The sequence below is a fragment of the Scyliorhinus torazame genome, chromosome 29, assembly GCF_047496885.1.
Source record: "Scyliorhinus torazame isolate Kashiwa2021f chromosome 29, sScyTor2.1, whole genome shotgun sequence".
In the NCBI taxonomy this organism is placed as follows: domain Eukaryota; kingdom Metazoa; phylum Chordata; class Chondrichthyes; order Carcharhiniformes; family Scyliorhinidae; genus Scyliorhinus; species Scyliorhinus torazame.
In genome coordinates, this window is record NC_092735.1 from 21,781,856 (window position 1) to 21,799,647 (window position 17,792).

The window sequence follows — 17,792 nt, forward strand, 5'->3', positions numbered from 1 at the left end:
CAGTAATAAACACTCATTTCTTAAAGGTCCTCTCACTACAGATATTTATATACACACCCATTTATAAATACCCATTTCTTAAAGGTACTCTCACATGACAGGTCGGAGAATCCCGCCCAATATCTCTACAATACAATGTCCATTTACAGAAAGGACTAGCACCCCCGTTGCCAGAGGTACCAAGTGTTCTCCCGGATGTTTGGAACAGAAGCAAATTTTTATGACTTCTGAATGATTCCCACTATCCGCACCCCACGGTCATCACAATAGATAAATGCAATATGGGTGATTCCACAGAATAAACATGGATCGGCAAGGAAACAATGCACGTGGAACTGATGCTTTAACATTTCTGCAGCAACTAACAACCGGTATAAATTACACGTTGCTACTCCCAGCGTACCTCCAGGCTGCTGGTTGTGAACCTGACTAACCTGGGTTATGGAGCTCCAGGTGGAGAGCCGATCGGAGGAATAGGAAGGGCCGTTTGCTCAGGCAAGGACCTCCCGCCAACGTGCCGCCACGATGAAGGGCTTTGACGATATGCCACAGAACATATGAGACACAGTTGGAAGAGAGGCCGTGAAGAGAACCATGTTGGCCGGCGATGTTACTGTAAAGGAACAAAATGGAGAAATGGAAAGAATGAAAGGGAAGCACTTATATCGAACAGCAGGACGTCCCAAAACTCTTTACACAGAATCCCTACAAGGCAGAAGGAGATGATTCGGCCCAACAGGCCTGCACCTACCCGCTGAAAGAGCCCCCAACCCAGGCCCACTCCACCGCCCTATCCCCATAATCCTACCTAACCTGCACATCTTTGAACGCAAAGGGGAAAGTTTAACATTCCAAACCACCCAACCTGCACAACTTTGGACTGTGGGAGGAAACAGGAGCGCCCGGAGGAAACCCACGCAGAAACGGGGAGGACGTGCAGACTCCGCACAGGCAGTGACCCAAGGCCGGTATCGAACCCGGGTCCCTGGCAAACCTTTGTGCCGCAGTGCCGCTCAATACTTCACAGCCAGTCATGTACTTCTGTTTGAAGTGTTTGGAATGTTGCGACTCCTTTAATGTCGGAAATTCAACAATTTGTACACTCGAAGAAAATGCTTTTCATCATATAGTTGCAGAGCAATTTTGGAAACATTGTAGAATTGTCAGTAGTTTTAGAAAAATGCTGAGGCTCTGCTTCCTTAACAATAGAGTTTCTCTCCTGGTCTGCCCCACATTCAGCAGATAGAAACATACATCTTTATCTCAACTCCGTACTCCCTCCATTTCCCCATACCCCTTGACGCCTTTACAGCCGTATTCTCCGGCGCTGGTTTTCGGACGGGGGGCAAGGTTCACGCCACACCGGTCAGGGGCCATTGGCAGGGCCCCCTCCCCCCCCCCCCCCCCCCCCCCCGCAATTCTCCGGGCCCCGATGGGCCGAGTGGCCGTCGTTTTTTGGCCAGACCCGCCGGCGTGGATTAGACAATGTCCCACATGGCAGCATCTGGCAGGGGGGGATCCGACCTCGGTGGGGGGGGGGGGGGGAGGGGTCCCCAAAGTGGCCTGGCCCGTGATCGGGGCCCACCGATCTGCGGGCGGGCCTGTGCCGTGGAGGCACTTCTTCCCTCCGCACTAGCCCCTGTAGGGCTCCGCCGTGGCTGGCACGGAGAAGACACCCCCTGCGCATGCGGCAGAATACGCCGATGGTACCGCGCATGCGCGGGATCATGCCGGCCCTTTGGCGCATGCGCAAGCTCGCGCAGTCCCTTCGGCACCGGCTGAAGCGGCGCCAACCCCTCCGCCGTCCACCTAGCCCCCGAAAGTGCGGAGAATCCGCAATTTCGGGGGCTGTTGACGCCGGAGTGTTTCACGCCGGTTTTCCCGCGAAAGGAGAATCCCGTCCTCAAAGTCTAGAAATCTATCTATTTCCCTCTTCAATATATTCAGCGACTGCGCCTCCACAGCCTTCTGTTGTAGAAAACTCCACAGGTTCACCGCCCTCTGAGTGAAGAAATATCTCCTCATCTCAGTCCGAAATGGCCTACCCCGTATCCTGACACTGTGATCCCTTGTTCAACATCCCCCCCCCCCCCCCCCCCCACCCCTAACACCCCCTCCTCCAGCCAGAGCAAACAACATCCCTTCATCCAGTTTGTCCGGCCTGGTCAGAATTTTATCTGCGGGATTCTCCGTCGGCGGGATCTTCCACTTTGCGACGGCCTGGGGGTGGCCAGAACCGGGAAACCCCATTGGCAGGCTGCGGGAACGGAGAGTCTCGCTGAAATCGGGGCTGGCGGGACGGAGAACCCCACCCTTTATGTTTCAATCAGATCCCCTCTCATTCTTCTAAATTCCAGTGGATGCAGGCCTCGTCGACCTTGGTGCCATCCCAGAAGTCAGTCTGGTGATGATAATACTAATCGAAATAATATTTTATTCAAGAAACATATTTGCAGCCAGGAGGCTGAATTGCAGTGTATTGATCAACTAAGTTATCAGGTTTAGAATGTGCAAACATGTAACCACTATGTAGCAATGAAAATAGAGAAACAAATTGAACAGGTAACAGGAAAATGGTGGACGGGGTATTAAAGGAATTGAGTAATGTTAAATTAAAATTATATTAAAATTACAAACCTTACGCCATCCCTATATTTCAGACAGCTACGGAGTGGTCATGTCACAGGACTCGTAACTCCGAGGTGTTAGGGGAGGGTCCCTTTAAGAAATGTTTTTGTCGTATCACATGGCTTCAGTAATGTCAATATGTGGGTGGAGCTGGGCTGTGACTCTGGGTTTTACTTTGGCTTTGAATTCGAATTGGTTTGTTCAGCGCGGGTTAAAAAAGAAGTGTTTCTCTATCTGCATTTTAAAAGCTGTTTCTAGACTGCTTGACAACTTGAAAATAAATAATTGTTCTCTGGAAGAAAGTCGAACCTGCTGTTTTGGAAAGGACACAAGAGCATCCCAACCAGGTCTTGAGTGCTGTGTGCTAGGCCACACCTTTGAAAAGAGTTTCCTGGTCTATGGGATCTTGTTATTAAATTGGAACAGTTAAAGGGGGGGAATTTATTAAGGGTTATACATAGAGTACTGTAGCTGTCTGGGGTATTTATGTTTCTAGTTGATAAAAATGCTTACTGTGTGTGTTTATAAAAATGTTAACTAAATTTGTAGAATAAGCTTTGTTTCTGATTCAAAGTGCTTAAGGCCTCTGTTGACTAACACCTGAAAGGTAGGCCCTTGTGTTCATCCTGACCAAAATCAATAGACAGTCGTAGGTCAGGTGAACTCCATGATATACTTTGGAGTTTTCTAAACCTCGGCCCATAACAGAGGCCAGGGGGTTAATGCCCTAAGGACAGGGCTTCATTTCATTTCCCACCACGGCAGCTGGTGGAATTTAAATGCCGGATAATAAATCTGAAATGCGTTTGTTCAACCTTTATTTCGGCAGGTGAGTCGATTGGGAACCAATTCTTATTTGCGAGAATTGAAAGCGAGTCTCGGTAATGGGTGAACAGGAAATTGTCATTAAAAACCCATCTGATTCACGAATGGCCCCCTTCGGGAAGGAAATCTGCCGCCCTTATCCGGTCTGGCCAACATGTGACTCCAGACCCACATCAATGTGGTTGACTCTTAACTGCCCCTCTGAAATGGCCTCACCAGTCGCACAGTTCAAGGGCAATGAGGGATGGGCAGCGGATGCCGGATCTGTCAGCGATGCCCGCATCCCGTGAAAAGATTTAAAGGAGAAGTAGGGTACTGAAGAACATACAGGTTTCATCATTTCAGTGCCGTTGCGACGCTAGGCATGCAGGCCGTAAGTCTCAAAGGCTGTTGGATCAAACAGCATGTCCCAGCTACCATTCACAATGGACAAGGTAGAGACCATGCCCAGTCAGCCCAGGCATGCAAAACTCAAAACATAGTGTCCAGCATTAGATGTGATTCTACGAGTGGACAACATTTGGACAACGGAGTCAAACTACCTGGTTTAAATTTCAACCAATACTTGGCAGTTAACTGTCAGTCACCTGGTGCACTCTTCTTGGCCACTCCTCTGCCAATCAGAGTCAACTTCCCAAAATCATGGGGAAGCTCTGCTGGATCAGCTCCCCCACCATGTCGCACTGTGTTGGGGAATTTTTACTGATACTGGGACCACAATCGGCACATGTTATTTCCTACCAATGTCGGTCCAACTAATCAGCATATTTTAGGCACAGTGATGTTGGTTGAGGGATAATGGTTGACCAGGCCAATATAGCAGCATTTGCATTATTTGTACACAAATAGAAAAATGGTAAATTTACCCTGACTTAAAACGGAGAGTAAATGGGGAAGAAATATTATTATATCGATTCCCAAATATCACTAAACTCAAATTGAATCGATTTCCATGTGCTAAATCTGAGACTCGCGACCTGAAAGGATGGCGGAAGAAGATTCAATTGGAACTTTCGAAAAGGAATTGGAAATATACTTGAAAAAGACTGTGGGCGCGATTCTCCTAAATGGAGACCACGGGTTCGCGCCGTCGTGAACGCCGTCGCGTTTCACGACGGTGCGAAACGGGCGCGTGGACAACCGATTCTGGCCTCCACGGCGCTGGAGCAGTTCACGCCACTCCAGCCTCCCTTCCCGGTGTCAAATGGGTGCCGCGCCAACCCGCGCATGCGTGGGGGACTGCTTCGGCGCGCCAGCCCCAACGCAACATGGCGTAGGGGTCCAGGGTCTGGCTGCGCAACATAGTAGGCCCGGGGGAGGGGAGAGGCCGGCACGCCGATCGATGGGCCCCGATCGTGGGCCAGACCCCATCGAAGGCCCACCCCCCCCCCGGGGTCAGAGACCCCCTCCCCTCCCCCCACAGGCCGCCCCCCCCCCCCCGAGCCTTCACGCAGAGTTCCCACCGCCAGCGACCAGGGGTGAACGGAGCGTCGGGACCCTGCCGTTTCCGCACGGCCGCTCGGCCCATCCAGGCCGGTGAATCCGCGGCCCGGCCGCGGACGGCGGCCCGTGACCGGCGCCGCGCCAAACGTGCCGGCGCAAATGGTGCCGATTCTCCGCACCTCGGAGAATCGCGCGCCGGCGTCGGGGAGGCATGGCGCGGTTGCGGCGAACCTCCGGCCCGCCGCAGGGCTCGGAGAATCGCGCCCCATGGGCAAAGAATCAGGGGAATGGGATGGATTGCAATGGGCCAGCATTGACACGATGGACTGAATGGCCTCCCTACATGCTGTATGATTCCACAAGCCACATTTCCTTAATCGTGATGCTCACATATTTAGATGCAACACTCGAGGGGGCAAGAAGTGAAAAGGATCGGGGATGTTGCCAAGTATAACGACTGACTCCAGAGTAACTGAGAATTATTATTGAATGAGCCTTCAATGACTTTGGACATGATGAGGTTGGAAGGCTGCCATATTAATCATACATTCTATTATTTGGACCGTATGTTACATCGACATGTCCATACACACTGATTGTGTACAAGTGTTTAATAGATCATGAAATGGTAACACAATACCCAAGTGAATAAGTGTGCTTATGTACTCATAATGTCCCATCTGCTGTCTTCACAGATAAAGAAAGAATGGAGTGGTCTCTGGGACCCAACAAGAATAGAACAGTGAGTGTAGCGTCAACTACTATAACATACCTTTAAACTAAACACCAGCCAACATTCTGTGACAGCCATGGTAATTTGGATCACACCTCGCCACTAGTGATGAGATGTCAGCTGCCAAAGCCTTATGTTCTAAAATTGCCTCCCAAATCGCCTCCTCTTCTTTACCTTTCCCATATCTGTCTCTCTCTCTGTTTCTCTCTATCTACCTTCTGGTGTCAGCCATGGCCAAGATTAATAGCTTATTAGCACAAGGCTGTCATTCTCAGCGTTGGGACCAAAAATTGAGAATCTGCTTTGCTAATGCCTCCGTATATTTTCCGAGGAGGATACACATATTCTTCTGAATCGCTTTATTTTTACAGTGAGTGAAAGCTGTTCATGGGCATTCGGGCACCTCCCTTTTACATTTTGTGATGCCCTGGTTTTAGGGGCGACACGGTGGATCAGTAAGCAGCACGGCTGCCACACAGCGCCAGGGACCCAGATTCGATTCCGACCTCGGGAGACTGTCTGTGTGGAGTTTGCACGTTCTCCCCGTGTCTACGTGGGCTTGAATGAATGAAATGAAAATCGCTTATTGTCACAAGTAGGCTTCAAATGAAGTTACTGTGAAAAGCCCCTAGTCGCCACATTCCCGCGCCTGTTCGGGGAGGCTGTTACGGGAATCGAGCCGTGCTGCTGGCCTGCCTCGGTCTGCTTTCAAAGCCAGCGATTTAGCCCTGTGCTAAACAGCCCCAGTTCCGGATGCTCCGGTTCCTCCTACAGTCCAAAAGATGTGCAGGTTAGGTGGATTGGCTGTGCTAAATTGGCCCGAGGGGGGGTTACAGAGATGGTGTGGGGTTTGGGCCGAGGTAGAGTGGTCTTTCAGAGGGTCGGTACAGATCCGAAGGGGCGAATGGCCTCCTTCTGATGTAGACATCACTGTCCATATCCCTTGGGATCTCTAATGTTTCTATCAAGTCTCGCCTCTGCCTGCCCTTCTCCAAGGAAAACAGTCCCAACCTCTCCAATCTATGCCCATTGCTACAGTTCTCTACCCTGGAATCATTACTGTGAACAGGTAGGACAGACCCAGCAGAGGTGGAGACACCGCGTTATACAGCCAAAGAACAAAGAACAATACAGCAGAGGAACAGGTCCTTTGGCTCTCCATGCCTCTCCAATACTACCCTTGGCCAAAACCCTCAGCCCTTCCTTGTGCCGTATCCCTCCATACCCATCCTATGTATTTGTTGTGATGCTTCCTGAACGCCGTTAATGTATCTGCCTCCACAAACACCCCGGCAATGTGTTCCAGACGCTCACCACCCTCTGTGTAAAAAACCTGCCACGCACATTGTTATGGGCCAGGGTTTAGAGAACCCCAAAGTGTATCATGGAGTTCACCTGACCCACAACTTTTACTAGATTGTGGTATGGGGAGCACACGGCCCACTCTACAGGTGTGGTACAGCAGAAATGGAAAAGTATTTTTTAAAGCAAAACAATGTTTATTCTATGAACCCAAGTTAACTTTTTTAAAACATACAGTGAACATCTTAGCAACCATTAATTCAAATACAACCCCCAAAGAATACAACACTAAGTAATCCTTTAAGCTTTCCTTTTAACATCCATAAGACTTAAAAAAACCTTTTACCAGAAGCACATCAGGTTAAAGTCACTACTGTTATTCGTTTTAAATCACCAGGATCGATTTACAGTCTTTAGATTACAGAGAGATTCATACACCTTCTGGCTGTGACTGCAGCTATCCAGCTCTAAAAACGAAACTAGAACATACCCTGCAGCAAACTGCCTAAAACGAAAGTAAAAAGCTGACAGACAGCCCAGCTCCACCCAATCTCTGACATCACTGCAGTAATAAACACCCATTTCTTAAAGGTACTCTCACTACAGATATTTATATACACATCCATTTATAAACACCCATTTCTTAAAGGTACTCTCACATGACAACATCTCCTCTAAACTTTGCCCCACGGACCTTAAACCTGTGCCCCCTGGTGACTGACCCCTCCACCCTGGGAAAGAGTGCCTGCCCATCCACTCTATCCATGCCTCTCATAATCATGTAGACCTCTATCAGGTCGCCCCTCAACCTCCGTCGTTCTAATGAAAACACGATGTTCATTATTCGTGACTCCTCAGTTATTGGGCAATCCACGCAAATCCAGGGCAAAGCAGCCCCGCTTGATTACTCCCCCTTCCACAAACATTCACTACCTCCACCACCGAAGCACAGTGGCAGCCGTGTGCACCATTTGTAAGATGCACTGCAGGAGCTCACCAAGGTTCCTTAGGCAGCACCTTCCAAACCCACGACCACTACCATCTGGAAGGAGAAGAGCAGCAGATACCTGGGAAGCCCACCACCTGGAGGCTCCCCTCCAAGTCACTCACCACCCTGACTTCGAAATATATCATCCGTTCCTTCAATGCCGCTGGTCAAAATCCTCCAATGCCCTCCCTAATATAGTAGGTGTACCTACACCACATAGACTGCTGCAGTTCAGGGAGGCAGCTCATCTCCACCTTCTCAGGGGCGATTAGTGATGGACAATAGATGCTGGCCTGGCCTGCAAAGCCACACCTGTAAAAATGAATTAAAAAATAATAAGGCTGCCTCTCATTCTTCTAAACTCTAATAACCTACTCAACCTCTCCACATAAGAAAATCTCTCCATATCCACGCCAACTCTTCCCCCTACATTTTCCTCTCACTCCACCCTTTTAAAAATGTATTTAAGGATGTGGCATCGCCAGCAAGGCCTAATCTTACTGCCCATCCTTAATTGCCACTTAAGAATGCGGTGGTGAGGGCAACACGGTGGCGCGGTGGGTTAGACCTGCTGTCTCACGGCGTTGAGGTCACAGGTTCGATCCCGGCTCTGGGTCACTGTCCGTGTGGAGTTTGCACATTCTCCCCGTGTCTGCGTGGGTTTCGACCCCACAACCCAAAGATGTGCAGGGTAGGTGGATTGGCCACGTTAATTGCCCCTTAATTGGAAAAAATGAATTGGGTACTCTAAATTTTTTTTAAAAGAATGTGGTGGTGAGCTGGCCTTCTTGAACCACTGTAGTCAGTGGTGCAGGTACCTGTTTTTTTGGCCTAGTGACAACGAAGGAAAGGCGATATATTTCCAAGTCAGAATGTTGAGTGGCTTGGAGGAGAACTTCTAATCTCAGACTTCCTGTTTTGAAAAAAAAAATTTGGAGCACCCAATTCATTTTTTCCAATTAAGGGGCAATTTGGCGTGGCCAACCCACCTACCCTGCACATCTTTGGGTTGTGGGGGCGAAACCCACGCAAACACGGGGAGAATGTGCAAACTCCACACGGACAGCGACCCAGAGCCGGGATCTTGGCGCCATGAGACAGCGGTGCTAACCGCTGTGCCAACGTGCTGCCCTAGGCTCCCTGGTTGGGCTCAGCACTTCATTGGTAATGCCTACTTCAAGCCTCAAAAACAGGACCAAAGGAGTTTCCACATCTTCGACTTCCACTCCATCACCTTTGCTTCAGTCTTTTTCTTCACCTTTCTCACGTGGCTTTTATCTAGCTCTCTCTCCATTTTTACTGCATGCCATCTGTCTGTTCATCGTTGCCTTTCTCATTCCAAGTGTGTTTCTGACTGTTACCCTCACAGTATCAGATGTCAAAGTGGCCTGCAAGACTATTGATTTCCTCGTTGGCAGGTTACTGAAATGGGTAACGTGTTACTCCATCTTTCGGCGCGTTGTTGATCTTCTGTCGATATGTGTTGCGGCATCGACACCGGCAGAGAAATCTAGAACGACCAACCACTTCTAGAATTGCCCGACATTTATTGCAGTGTGCACAATTGCAATTTTGAATGCCTTAGAATAAAAATAAAAGTTGTGGAATAAAGAATATTCAAATTACTGGACTTTGTGCTTAATTTCTCTGTAAAGAAAATGAGTAGGTCATTGAACATTGACAAAATGGGAGATAAGTGGCAGAGATCTCCAGACATTCGCACTGGCAAGATCTTCTGGCCCTGTCAATGGTGACCACATCTCCCCCTTCCCACACCACGCAGGATAATAATAATAATCTTTATTGTCACAAGTAGGCTTACATTAACACTGCAATGAAGTTACTGTGAAAATCCCCTGGTCGCCACACTCTGGCGCCTGTTCGGGTACACGGGAGGGAGAATTCAGAATGGCCAAATTACCTAACAGCACGTGTTTCAGGACTTGTGGGAGGAAACCGGAGCACCCGGAGGAAACCCACGCAGACACGGGGAGAACGTGCAGACTCCGCACAGTGACCCAAGCCGGGAATTGAACCCGGGACCCTGGCGCTGTGAGGGCAACAGTGCTACCCACTGTGCTACAGTAGGTTCCCCGGCGGTTCAGCTTTAATTTAGAGGTACACATTACAAACCTCGAAGCCCAACGACCACAGTATCAGCTTAAAACACAACGTAAAACCTACCTCTTTGACCCATCTTTCGGTCATCCGCCCAGATACCTCCTTAGGTGGCCCAATGTCAAGGTTTGTTTGATACCAAGTTCAGTCACGTCCAGCCTGTGGGACAAGTGGACTGTCTGCCAGTAAGATCTGACTGTGCGTGAGGGTGAGGTCTTTAGATATGTCTCGTTTTCTTGCTCAGCTGTGTGCTCAGCGGAGCCTGCTGAAACCAGCCCAATTACACACAATGTCAAGTTTGATTTTTCACAGTACGTCTCAGCATGTTGCCCTGACTGACAGCCCTTGCTCTCTGCATCTCGATAAATTACTCCAGCATCGCATCTACATTTGGTAATGGGAAAAAGGGAAGAGCCGACCGAGGCCGAGACAATCGGACTCTGTGGGCTTATTACAAGCAAAAGCTATTGATTATTGCTACATCAAGGTCGCTATTTGTCAACACGTCTTGCAGCCTGGGTGTTTAGGTAAGTGAAACACAGCTAGCCCTCAAATTGAGCAAATGGGATCATATGAAACCATTCCGGTTAACGGTTTGGCAAGGCCATTCAGCCCATCGCACCTTTGCCAGCTCTCTGCTGAAGCAGCCCAACACTGCTCCATTCTCTTTGCCTTGGTCTTGTATTCCAAACCCACGACCACTATCATCTAGATGGACAAGGGCAGCAGATACCTGGGAACCCCACCACCAGGAGGCTCCCCTCCAAGTCACTCACCACTCCGACTTGGAAATATATTGGACGTTCCTTCACTGTCGTCGGGGCAAAAGCCTGGAACTTCCTCCCTAACAGCACAGTGGGTGTACCTACACCTCAAGGACTGCAGCGGTTGAAGAAGACAGCTCACTACCACCTTTTGAAGGGCAACTAGGGATGGGCAATAAATGCTGGAACTAACCAGCGACACCCACATCCCGTAAATGAATTTTTAAAAAATGTTGCCCTGCATCAAACAATTACCTGGATGTCCTGCGGGGCAGTGGATCGCGTCCCTGCCTCTGAGCCAAGAGCTCTGGGTTGGTGGCCCACCCCAGTACGTGATGATCAAGGAAGGTGCACCCAAACGAGGTTGAGTGTCCCAGCATGCCAATGACTGGTGTTACGGGCAGGAGAGACTCCTGGGCAGCTATGTGTGGTTTCCCTCAAACTCTAAGCTCCCTGGTGACGGTCGTAGAATCGCCGGGGGCTGGCGTGAATCCCGCCCCCGCCGGTTGCCGAATTCTCCGGCACTGGATATTCGGCGGGGGTCGGAATCGCGCCGCACCGGTCGGCGGGCAACCCCCCCCTCCCCGGCGATTCTTCGGCCCCCCGCTGCTGGAATGTCTGTCCCGCCGGCGAGAATCAAACCATCTCTCTTACCGGCGGGACAAGGCGGCGCGGGCGGGCTCCGGGGTCCTGGAGGGAGCACGGAGCGATCTGGCCCCGGGGGTTGTCCCCACGGTGGCCTGGCCCGCGATCGGGGCCCACCGATCCGCGGGTGGGCCTGTGCCGTGGGGGCACTCTTTTCTTTCCGCCTTCGCCACGGTCTCCACTATGGCGTAGGCGGAAGAGACCCCCTCCACTGCGCATGCGCGGAGATGCCGTGAGAGCGGCTGCTGACGCTCCCGCGCATGCGCCGCACGGCAAAATCAGTTTCGCGCCAGCTGGCGGGGCACCAAAGGCCTTTCCCGCCAGCTGGCGGGGCGGAAATCAGTCCGGCGCGGGCCTAGCCCCTCAAGGTGAGGGCTCGGCCCCTCAAGATGCGGAGGATTCCGCACCTTTGGGGCGGTGCGATGCCGGACTGATTCGCGCCGTTTTTGGCGCCGGTCGGCGGACATCGCGCCGATTGCGGAGAATCCCGCCCCTGTTCCGGGAATTACTAGCTATGGAAACAGGGAAAAGCCTGCTCAAGTGCACCACTCGGTGCACGATGAGAGTTGGAATCCAATAATTACCCATTTGTTCCCTGAAATGGTCTCTGTCTCGATTATTTATCTTGCGGCAAGGCATCCAGCCCTCCAACACACTCCTCAATGAAGACATTTCTCTTAATCGCGTTCTTATCCCTCTCAGCGGTAATTGGAAGTTGATGGAGTATATCGTTCACTCCCAGGAAACCAAAGGAAGAAGATGTTTTTCTTCTCTCACCATTCCAAAATGTTTCAGTATTTGAAAAGAAAACTCTTATCAACTCTCATTTTAGCTTTCCCAGCTCCAGTAGGAAAGGAAAATCCCAGGATTTCAAACCTCTCCGCGTAGCTATTGTGCGCCATCATCACCATCATGTGTTGTATGCTCTCTCCGTGGCTTTATGACACTTTCTCTGATGGCGCACCCAAAACTGCGCGCTGCACTCAAACAGTGGTCTAACCGCCATTTTGCACAAATGTATTATTGAGTCTTCACTCTGGGCCACTGTTGTGGATGTTAGAGGTTCGCGCATAGAATTTACCATAGAATTTACAGTGCAGAAGGAGGCCATTCGGCCCGTCAAGTCTGCACCGGCTCTTGGAAAGAGCACCCTATCCAAGGTCAACACCTCCACCCTATCCCCATAACCCAGTAACCCCACCCAACACTAAGGGCAATTTTGGACACTAAGGGCAATTTATCATGGCCAATCCACCTAACCTGCACATCTTTGGACTGTGGGAGGAAACCGGAATACCCGTAGGAAACCCACGCAGACACGGGGAGAACGTGCAGACTCCACACAGACAGTGACCCAAGCCGGGAATCGAACCTGGGATCCTGGAGCTGTGAAGCAATTGTGCTAACCACTATGCTACCGTGCTGCCTAAACAGCCATGTTGGCTATTGCTCAGAGGCTAAGACTTCAACCCATGAAATCAGACAATTGTGGGTTGAAGTCCCCCCCCCCCCCCCACCCACCCCCCATCCCTGACAGTATACAAGATGATAAAAGGTATGGATAAAGTAGACATGGAGCAGATGCTTCCTCCTGTGGGGCATTCTAGAACGAGAGGTCATAATCTTAGGATAAAGGTAGCAAATTTAAAACAGAGATGAGGAGAAACTACTGCCAAAGGGTCGTGAATCTGTGGAATTCGCTACCCCAGAGTGCAGTGAATGACGGGACTAGCGAGGAGTTAGACAGATTTTTAATTAGTAATGGGTTGAAGGGTTATGGAGAGTGGACAGGGCGGTGGAGTTAAGGCCAGGGTGAGATCAGCCATGATCGTATTGAACGATGGAGCAGGCTCGAGCGGGGTTCCCAATCCCACCCAGAAAGGACTCTATTTTCTTTTAGTTAGATCGCGCCCGTTACGTTTAGCTTTAGTAAGATGATGTAGTTATTGGGAGGAGCCAGGGGCTGATGCATTCAGGAGCTGAGTTTCAGTTTCTTGAAGAAACCATTTTAGATTGGGGATGTGAACGGACAAGCAGTTTTTTGCCAAATCCTTGGAAATTAAACAGTAGCTTGACACAGGCAAGAATCTGCGAACTGGTTCCTGAAGGAGCTCTCTCTCTCAAGGTAGTTTACCCAAGACATCTCTTTCCAGCAAGTATTCCTGGCTGTCTAACTGTATTTAAAGTGGATTTTGACCTGAGGTGGGTTTTGCTTGAGTGGAGATAAAAGATAGCAGTTCGGAGTTAGTAATTCATTGTGATTGTTAAGCATTGTTTAACAGGTAATTGTAAGTTATTTTCTTGTATGAAGTTAAAGTTTGTCTTAATATTCCATATCCCTATTTGTGCGTGGAATAACTCCTGGAGCAAAGTATCCGTTCCTCATAATTTTCTAAATTAAATAAAATATTGGGGTTTCTGTCCGTTTTCCTAGTAACTGAGGACTGGTCCGGGATCATAGTTCAATGTTGATAAAACAATTAAAAATTGGCTTGTGGTCTGACAATGACTTAATATTAAATTTCTCAATATTGTTTACAAGTCCCTCTATAGTCTTACCCCTCCATGTTTCTGTAACCTCCACCAGCTCCTCAGCGCTCACTGGTATCTGCGCTCCTCCAATTCTGGCACCTTTCTCATCCCTGATGTTCACCCCTTAACCATTGGCTGCCATGCCATCAGCTGTCTCGGCCTTAAGTGCTGGTGTTCCTTCCCATACCTCTTTGCCTTTCTCTCTCTCTCTCTCGCTCTTCCTCCACGCAGCCTCCCGACTGCCCGCCTCTCTCTCTCTCTCTCTCTTCCTCCGCGCAGCCCCCTGACTGCCCGCCTCTCGCTCTCTTTCTCTCTCTTTTCCTTTTCAACTTACCTCCTTTGAGCAAGACTTTGGTACCTGTCCTAATAATACCTTCTTATTGGCTCAGTGTAAAATTTCTTCTTTGATGATTCTCCTGCAAAGCATCCTGGGGCGTTTTAGAACATTAAAGGCACGATGTAAATGTACGGCATTGAAGCTGGATTGGCTGGGCAGACAACGTTGTGTGGACGAATGGAAGAGTGGTTGGGTGGGAACTTTCAGCCACACCCACAATGCGTTTTCCAACGACGGAGGTGGCCCGCTATTGGCTGGCAACGGGATAAGACCGTAAGACGTAGTAGGAGCTGAAGCAGACCACTCGGCCCATCGTGTCTGCTCCGCCATTCAATGAGATCACAACTGACCTGATGTGATCACCGTCAACTTCGCTTTCCCGCCTTATCCCCATAACCCTCGATTCCTTTACTGATTAAACATCTGCCTATCTCAGTCTTGGACATCTTCTGCTCCCGTCAATGTCTACAGGGCTCTGTATGCCTCTGTCACCACCATTTCCACAGGGGAACACGCAATGGGGGGGGGAGGGTGGCGGGAGAGGTTGCTATCAGTGAGGCCGGAAAATCCCACGAGTGGAAAGAGCCGGAAAACATTGCCCATCCTTCTGGTCCGGGAGTTTTCATTTGAAAAGGGGAGAAGAATGCACAGAAACAAATTCCTCAGCTTTAAACATCAAACATTTCCTTTCTAATAATTGCAGTTGTGATCCAAACAGCTCAAGGGGGTTCTCGGTAGCTACATTTTCATTTTTATTTAATTTATTCATCTTTTAATAATAACGACAGAGAGGACACATTAATATAGTGTTTTTAATTAAAGCAAATCTATTTAGTTTTGGATAAAACTGGCCTGGCGGTTTTGAATTTCTTATTCCAATGCGAATGGAGCCTACAATGAGTTCGCTGCAGGCCTGGGGTGCTCTGAAGGCCTGTGTTAAATTACATGGTAGAAAGGCCCTTTTATTGCTCTTTGAATAATACTAAACATGGCAGATAAAGGATAATTACATGAGGCCCCGAGGCGGAATGGATCCTCAACGGTATCGAGCAGGCGTCAAGGGAATATGGCTACGGTTCAGTTACTGGGCCTCGGTCCGGCACAGACCAAACAATACTCCCGGTCAATGGGCACAAAGGGCCGGATTTTGGCTCCCAAATCAGGGGTGCGGAGTCAGAAAACTTCCCATCTCCGCAAGCCAGGCTCAGTCGGCGATAAAAGGTGAGGAGTTCCTTCTGGGAAGCAGCAAGCTTACGGAGGTGTTGTCTTCGATGGGAGGAGATGGCATTTAACCGTTGCGGGAGTACACGGCTGTCCAAACCCATTGCTGACACTGGAAGAGATGACCCCCTCGGGGGCTCACCATGGTGAAATCATTGCTGACGCCTATTCGCATTGGAATGAAGGAGCTCATCCAATCGCAGTAGGTGGTCGAGGTATTTTGAAACATGGTGCCAAGGGCAGGAGGGACTTTGGTATGAGGGGGAGTGCAAAGGATGGGTTGCATGGTTGAAAGCATCAGAGTGAGCTCTCACAATGTAAAGGGCCGCATCTCATTCATTCCCTTTGTGTCCCACACAAGTCCCAGAGCCATTTTCTCGCACCCCACTCCTCCCTCCCCGGGCTACCTCGTCCCTCAGGGATCGGGAGCAGCCCAAAGAGGCAGTCCACACCCCGTCAACACAGATAGTAGTGTGCACATGCAGAGTCAGTGAGCAGGGAGAGTTGCTCGATTGATTTCGAAAGGGAACATGATCAGATGCTCGAAGGAAATAAACTTGCTGGGCTATGGGGAGACAGCGGGCAGGGTGGGGGGATGGAGAAATGGGACTGACTGAATTTCTCCGCAGAGAGCCAATGTGGGCTCGAGGGGCTGAATGGCCTACGTCTTTACTGTAACTAATTCCATGGGCGGAATTTAACAGTGAGGGAGGGAAATGCGGTAATCCGGGCAAAAGTCCATTGACCTCGGCAGGACTGGAAAATTCTGCCAGTGGGAGGGGCCGGAAAATTCTGCCCTGCCTGTAGGAGCGTTTTCGAAGGCCTGAGTATTGAGCCAGCCTTAACGTGGGGTTCGCCACTCATTGTTAGGCCTTAGCTTAATAAACAGAACAGACACACAACCTGGTTAAGATGGCTTTATTAACCCAAGCTTGGTTTCGGGTACACGAGAGATGGACCTGGATAATGCCAAGATCGATCTGCTGAACACTGATAAAAACACATCAATTATACAATTTCCGAAAATTAATAGCCCACCCCCGTCGGACTCGATCCAAACCCTGAAGCTGTTATGTTCAAACTTATCCAATAAAATTGCGATCAACCCATGATTGAGCCTAATCCTGTCACCTGTTGTTTACCGAAGGTTTTATGTCAATTTTAAGTTGTTTTCCCCATCGTAACATTCATTGTTCATTAGGGACAGGATGGCAGAACCGGCGTCCTCTTTACCCCATGCGTTGTTTCAGAGGGACAGGATATCAGAAGTGGCTTCCTTTTCACTTCATGGATTGTTCCAGAGGATATTGGGGGCCACTGATAAAACGTGTTTTATCAGTGTGTGCTCGTCGGTGCTGCAGCCATTCTGGTTCCAGTTACAGGAGGCACAACATCTTTGCTCAATAAAGCCTCGACTATTCCACTACTCTCGTCTTTGTGGTAATTGATAGTGCATCATCCGCGTAAAGTGATTTCTCCTCATCTCGTTCCCAAGTGGCTTCCCCCTTCTTTTGAAAATTGTCCGCCCTGGTTTAGAGTCCCCGACCAAGGGATCCATCTCCATCCACGTCTACCTCTGTCTATTCCTTTAAGTATCTTGTTTCGTTATTTATTCTTTGTTAGTTGTTATATTCTTCCGAATAAGATGATATCCTCTCATTCTTCCAGATTCTCGTCCCCAACGCCCACCCCCCCTCCTCCCCCCCCCCCCTCCTCCCCCCCCCCCCCCCCCCCCCGCCCGTGCTCTCTGTCTCTCTCTCTCACATCAGCTGGTATGGAAACCAAGTGCACTCCACTCACGCAGCGTATTATGGTTGTTGACTGAAGGAGTCAGTGCACGGCAAGCGATATGAAAGCTGCCCTTTTAAGGTCACATTTAAATCACTTTGCCGGAGTGGGAAGCAGAGGCTTAATTCTGTTCCGAGTTGATCATTCAGGCAAGAGGGATTGGAGAGAGTGTTCTGCCCCACTCTCAGGACTTCCCCCAGCTGAATGAGAGGAAAAAAACCTCGAAGTGAGAATGTGGATTTAAAAAAAGAAAATCACAAACGTATTATTTCCAAAGAGCTTAAGGTTGACGGATCGCAGGTTAGACTGAAGTGCTCCAGTCCAAAAGCCAATTCACTTATTCATCAGACCTCGCACAGAAACCCACACACAAAAGTTCTGGATGTTTGAAAGCTGTGACAGAGAGTTCAGAATAATATACCGCCCAGTTACACTGCACTTTATCACATCCAAAGGTCTTATTGGACT

At 49.6% G+C, this 17,792-nt stretch overlaps 1 protein-coding gene and 1 long non-coding RNA gene across 4 annotated transcripts in view; one reads left to right on the forward strand and one right to left on the reverse strand.

Annotated features, from left to right (window-relative positions):
• The window catches only part of LOC140403923 (uncharacterized), a 33,396-nt gene extending 23,879 nt beyond the window's left edge, over positions 1-9,517 (forward strand). Inside the window, exons 2-3 of the long non-coding RNA XR_011938437.1 lie at positions 5,592-5,638; positions 9,289-9,517. This is a non-coding gene — a long non-coding RNA (uncharacterized lncRNA). The remainder of the gene's footprint in view (positions 1-5,591; positions 5,639-9,288) is intronic.
• LOC140403922 (protein phosphatase 1 regulatory subunit 29-like) overlaps positions 1-17,792 on the reverse strand; it is a 494,277-nt gene that overhangs the window by 245,303 nt on the left and 231,182 nt on the right. For all 3 annotated transcript variants that reach the window (XM_072492171.1, XM_072492168.1, XM_072492170.1), the window contains exon 3: positions 435-613. The gene's annotated coding sequence lies outside the window, so the exon portion shown is untranslated. The remainder of the gene's footprint in view (positions 1-434; positions 614-17,792) is intronic.